Here is a 6951-nt window from a genome sequence, read left to right on the forward strand (position 1 = left end):
ATCTTCGTTTAATGCCGACGTATAGAAGTCGCGCCGAAAGTGTAAATTACGAAGCCGTGGGTAACGCGCGTGTTGAAAGATCACAAGATTGCATTACATCGAATTTAACATTATATCAATATAATAGAAAGAGGAGAGAAAAAAATAGCAATATAACAAATCTCATTTTAATTAATACGGGAAAAATAAATAGACACCAAGATCCAGCTGATGACCGTTGAATGCTCTTTCGAATTTACAATTAGTTGTGTCTAGTTCAAATTATAATTATTAAGAAAAATAAAGTTTTCAAATGTACAATAATAATAAATAATAATAGTAAACAATAATAAATAAAAATTGTAGGTATTTTCTATTATTTTAGAATATTCAACATTACACATGTAACTGTTATATACAGTTACTAGTTATACAGACATAATTTGAAGTTCTATTTCGTACCTATCAGCCTCTTACAGATTTAAGTCTTAAGCGGTAATAAAATAACGTACGTTCAAGAGCAATTTTCGAATTCAACCCGATTACCAGTAGATCGAGTCGAGCTCGCGATACTGACAGTCACTGCACCAGCGTGTGATGTACCGAGCAATCGTGAGCTCTTCGCGTACACAACACACGTGACTCGCACACGTAGATACGCCTAGATTCGCACAAAGAACAGGGCCGCGGTCGATCCCGTATATATAAATCTTGTCTTTCCTTGTTTCATTATTACGCGTACTTAAGCACATCTTTTAGTGCCATTATAGTTGAGTACGTACGGTGTCGAGTGTATTTGCCATCTCGATAGAGAGAGCCGATGGAATCCACCTTGATAATTGTAAAGCTGAAGAGATAGAGAGTCGACGCGGACGTGTGTGGAATCCACCCTGATAATTGTGAGGCTGAGGAGAGAGGAGCTTTTCCGAGAGGTATTTCGTCTCTCGTCAATCTCATCACGACGGCCGTAATAATCAGTGTCAACGCGACGGTGTAATTTCCTCCGGCCGCTACCAGCGGCGACAACCGCGATCATTAAGCTTGCAGATTAGGCTATTCGCGGAGTCGCTGGTCGCGTATCGCCTCTGTGTATACCTATCGCACCGAGGTATCGCACAGCCGCAGCCCTGCGAATCCGAGATACGGTGCCTCTCCGTCCGTCGCGTCCGTGACTTACACCTGCGTCCAAGACCCGCGTCGTCGGTTCGGTCGGTGTGTGCGTGCATGCGCGGGATAGTTTGCAAGGATGACGAAGCTTCGCGGGAGCCGGCGAATCGTTAGTCGGGTATTCTTTACTCCCGTATAAGAATCGCGAACTAGGAGGGAAAACGGAAGAGATCGAGCCGGCGTAGAGAGAACGTACACGTACGGCGACGCACGGCATCGCGCGCGTTTGCGGTAGCTTTATAGAAATTCGACGGAGACCACCAACGATCGCGCGCGGTGTCACCCGTGTAAGTCGTCTTGATGACGTGCGCGCGTCGATATGATCCGGCGAGAGGTCTGATCCTACGTGATTAATGGGAAAATAACATTTTCAGGTATTTCCCGCGGCATTCTTGGGATTAGAATTATTTAACGGAATGCCCGTATCGATGTAATAATCGGATTGCTACCATACTACAGTCGTCGTTTTGAGCCTTAGAAGTTAACAACTTAAGAAAGTACCGCAGGTGTGACATGCCTCAACCGCTTCTCGTTTTCTCTCTCTCTCTCTTTCTCTCTGTCTCATTCTTTTCTGTACACGGGCCACTACACCGGCGTGCAAGCGGCGGCGTGCGTACGTAGGTCGAGGCCGCCGCTAATTTAAATCCCTATTCCCTCCCTCGTGTTTGTCCCCCTCCCCCCCCCTCGTAAACACGGGCTGCCGCGGCGGCGCGGCTCCCGTGCCCCGCGGCCATGCGAGAACCGGCCGGGCAAAAAGCTACCTACGGCAACGGTAGCCGGTGCATGCAAATCGGCTGCCGCAGCGCTTCGCTTTTTCACTTTGTTTATTTACATTTGCGTATTCATGCCCGGACCTGTGTAAATATTCGCGTCGCGTTTATGGCAATAGCGGGGCCCCCGGACCGCGTGACTCGCCGGCGACCCCTATCCGATAAGTGCCTCTCCTCTCGGTGATCCGTTTTCAAGCAGCCACCACGGAAGACGACGTCGAGAATGATCGGACGTGAAAGCTGGTAGGCGAGATCGCACCGGAGGCTACATCAGTCCGGTTGACATCGAGCGGAAGTATAATTGGCCTCGTTGATTCCGAGTTATTTGCTTTGGCTATCGAAACGATCATTTTCAGCAAATAATCGTCTCTTTTCTACAGAAGAGAAATGCGGATCTTTTAATTTATTTTCATAATATTACATTATCTTTCTTATGATATTAAGCAAAAAGATTTCGTTAAAGAAACATCAGAGGGAAAGGAACAAGGATATAGGAATATGAAATAAATTAACATTGGATGATTTAGAATTTATTTCAAGACACAGAAATATGCGACGGTCTAAATCTATAACAGAGCGATGGAAATAAATTACCGCGCTAATGTCCTAATACAGTTTCTATACTTTCGTTCTTTTGGCAGAGAAATGTTCTCGTTAATCAGTCTCAACGAGCATAAAGGGGAATCGAAGCCGGAGAAGAGATCTGGTATCGTCCATTATCGTCACGCTTCGACATTTCGCGAGGCGCATTACCGTGCCGGCGCAATTTGTTAAATTGGACTTTCTATACGGGCGCAACGCGAAACGCGGATTAATTGCAAGTCAGCGTCGATTAGGCGCATCGCATTTCGCGGATAGAAACCGGCGCCGCAATCACAGTGGTATCATCTCGCGCGCACGGGGAGAAAGAGAAGAGGGATAGGGGCGCGAAAAGCGGCGGGAGATGGGGAGGCAACAAATGCTGCGCGCGGCGTTAATCGGAGAATCATATAGGACCAACAACGTTATCCCGGTCCGTGGATAACGGCTGGCCAGATGTTGCCGGCTACATCGCCACCAAGGAAGTGGCCGCGCGCACGTTCTGACACCTGCCACGTCATTCCGCCGCTGCCGTTCGCGGAAAGGAGCGAATAGGAGTCGCGCGAGGAGAGGACGCGGCTCCAATTTGTGCCTCGTTTGTAGTCATTTTGATCGGGCCTCGCGTTCTCCGATTGATAGTCCACGGCCTCGAATCGCCGACGATCGTCGACGCCGATTTACTTATTGGCTGCCGAATATCGCGGAACGATCATTATTCACAATCAGTCGTATATGAAGCCTAAATTAATTCCAACGAATACATGACTTACCTTACTGACGCGTAAGGAATTTTTTTTTTATCGCATTTTATTGATTGAAGTACCGTCCGTGTCTCTTCTTTATACACGCAGAAACGTGCGCCAGGAAGAGGGATAAGCTCGGACGTAATTTAAAGTTAGCTCGTGCGGCGTAATTGGTCGCAAGGTGGGCGCACGTATGCGTGAAGATAGACATCCTGATTAATTAAGGCTTAGGCCGATTGCTGATTATACACACACGTAGGTATGCGACGCATAACAAACCGCACGCGAGAATATATTGTGTAAACATTATAAACATTTTTGTGACTCTTTCTATGCTGCAATACCTTGTGCTTACCTTGCCAAGATTAAATTTCATCGACATCGCACGCGGAATTTCGTCTCGGGCCGGAAGGAATCGCCGTTCGCGATCGAGATTCTAAAAAATCCGTGAAACCCGAGGACCCCAGCGTCACTCATTAACTTTCATGCGCGCATCTCCATGAAATTTTATTCGGAGCCGCTCAAATTACGGCTCTGGCCCATCCGATCGTGATCTCGATCGAGGATTATTTTTCAATAATCGTCGCGCGGCCGGGGTCCACCGTGCAGGAGGAAAAAAAAAAGTACAACACCCCCTAGCCGCTCGTGTTACGGAAAATTGAATGATGACGAGCCCCGGTGAGGGGTATCCCTGTTCGCAGTGGGCCGAACCAATTTACGAGTCATTAAACATGGCCGAGTACCATATTGAAATCGATCCACCTCGAGTGGCCCTGGTTGACGCGATCGCTCCCCCCCGACACTGACCGCCAGGAGCTGTGCCTCTCTATTTTTTTTCCTCTTCTTTTTTCTCTCGTCCACCTTAACGACTTCTCCCCGGTGCGCGGGATGCGTGTCTAATTTCTGCGTAACTAATTTCTGCCGGCCGGGCCACGCGCCACGGATAGGCTACGATACACCATGCCGATTTAATACGGCCTCGATTTGGCACGCCGCTCGTCGTTAAAGCGCGAAGGGTAAACCGCGGAAATAGCAGTTTTAAACCCGTGAAACAATAGCCGATTTCGCGCGTCGTCGTCGCGTGCTGTAATGCAGCGTCATACACTGCGCGGTCTACCATTAACACGGCTCAATCAACAACACAGAGAGAACACATTTTTTTTCACGAAAACATTGAAAAAACGCAAGAAATTATTTAAATTAGTATATACATAGAGATATCCAGTAAAATAACGGTGAGTTTAAAGGTAACGGTGATTCACACTTTTGTACGCGATTTTGCGTCTAATAGCAGCGTTATAGTTGCGCCTGTTTCAAGATTAACGATTCGTCCGAAGTTAACGGAGTTTCCCGAGCGGAATCTCCGAAGTCGTTGTCCTTAAATGTATTTCTGAACTACCGGATGTAGGAAGGCCTGATGTATTGGTCCGTGCGCATTATATGCATTATAATTTCTGCCTGATCACTTGAATCTCACCGTTAGATCACTCGTTAAATCGCCTCGATAAATCGCCAACTCGTTATTCAATTTAATGTGGCGCGTTACTCGCGCCTCTCGCAACAGCGAGCATTATTTATTAGACAATTATTTGAAGAAAAAAAAAACTTGACCATATTTTCTCATACATATGCAATTTATTTCGCTAGTGAAGGATTGCAGACGAAAAGTAATTTTCTCGCGAAGATCTTGCGATAGTATTTTAGAAATGAATGTGACAATTAATAGGGGAGACCGCGAACGCTCGCGTCGATAGTTTTAGCAGATAGCGACATTAAGCCGTTACCGTAATGCGCCGGTCTCTCTTGATGGTTGAGAACGTCTTCACGCTCGGCGACTCGCCGCACACCTTTTTTGGCGGGAGATTTTGTAGATAACTATCCGCTAAAAATACGGCTACTCCAGGCTGCAACGGTCGAAATGCATGAGGTTCGTTGGAATCTACATGGGCAGACTGTAAACAGGGCTTCCATCGGGTACCCTCTTCTTTTTCGTGTTTCCACGGCTCGTTGCCCACGACTACACCGCGATCGCGATGAATCAAAGGGCGGCGGCTAAATTGCATTGTTATTTATAAACGTTCGTCGCGCGTCAACGACGCGGCGTTCACCATTTAAAAATCAATACAATATTTAATTTTTAGCAGTAAAAAACAGTGTTTAGAAGAGCTTAAATATTCTAACTTTTATCCAATATTAATAACGCGTGCTGTGATATCGAATCGATCGAATAGCAAATTGAATCTTTATTTTATTGTTTTTTTAATTTCATTTTATGTATATTTTATTAATTCTTTAATGAGTTTGCACTCTTATTTTGTCGAAACGTATCGGACATATTAGGAACCGCTTACAATAACGGAAACAGATGGGACTATAATTATCAGTCTACATGATTTTGCTGCAATATCAGCTGCATCGTAAAATTCGAAGTGCCATAAACCATGACAATTTACGAAGCGTTATATTGAGATATATCTTTGATACGGCAAACTGCATTCACGTGAACATCCCGAACGTGCAAAAGAACGACGTAATTAATTAGAGAAAGAAAATTGAGATCGTACTAGAAAGCATTATATTATTCCGGCGTATAAAAATATTAGGTTGAACGAAAAGTTTATTACGTTTTTTGCTCAGAGATGATATTTTGTATAAATACAAAAAAAAACGGAACAAACTTTCCGTTCAACCCATCACGTGTCATAATTATTTTTTTTAAATTGCGCTTGATTAAATTTAATCAAAGCTGGAATCGATTTTGTGCTGTTTATGAAAGACTTTCTTCCTAAGATAAAGATGTCTGAATTCTTCAGGCTATTCCGGACTGTGTTTGCGCAAGCATGTAAATCAGGAAAATCGGAAAGTAGAAATCGATGCGACGACACTTGAAAATAATCGAATGCCATTACCACGCGACCGCAAAATAAATTTCTTGCCTGCTTCCTGACGCGACGTTGTTCCGTACAATGCTTTGCTATATGTATAAAACGTCGTTATTATTTCGATAGATACGCGTATAAACATATATATGCTAAAGTGGCAGCACCGTTACCTGGAATCGGCTCTCGTACGGTCGAGTACCTGCGCGCCGCGGCCGGCCGTTCGTATTGGTACCTGTGCGAGTGCTCGAGTACCGTGCCAGCGCCATTAGGCATTTCTATTTAGTTATCGCCGGTCTTTTATGATCGTTATCTTTTATAGACAGGTATAATAGGGTCCCGGCAAGATGCAATGACCGCGCCGTAATTGTGTTTAATGCGTCGTCTTTAACGCGTTTACGATTACGTCAATCGCGATTGTTTCCTTCTGGAAGCGAGTATCAAATCGAGATTACTCGGCCGCAATCTCGGTTTAATTGATTGCTTATCTTATGTAATTTATTAAATTATCCTCCTATACCCGTTAGCGCCTTCTGAAGTGCCGAGGATTATCATTTATTCACCGTTTCTGTATACCGGTGTGTCGATAAATATAAAGTTATTCCTTTACACGAGCCGCGCTTTTATAGCCGGGGCGACCCGAATGTCCGTTTAAATTTATTTCGCGAAAATGAGAAGATTTCGCGTAATAAACGGTGTCGACTTTCCTTATCAACGGATCTCGCTCTTCGCGGCGAGGGAAGATCGGCGTTGACTCGTTGCCCGAACGATTAGCGTCGAATCCATGTTTGTATACACGTGACATTAGCGTGGGTGTAAGAATGTAAATTGTGC

Source organism: Wasmannia auropunctata, unplaced genomic scaffold, assembly GCF_000956235.1.
Source record: "Wasmannia auropunctata unplaced genomic scaffold, wasmannia.A_1.0 LD336106.1, whole genome shotgun sequence".
Classification (NCBI taxonomy): Eukaryota; Metazoa; Arthropoda; class Insecta; order Hymenoptera; family Formicidae; genus Wasmannia; species Wasmannia auropunctata.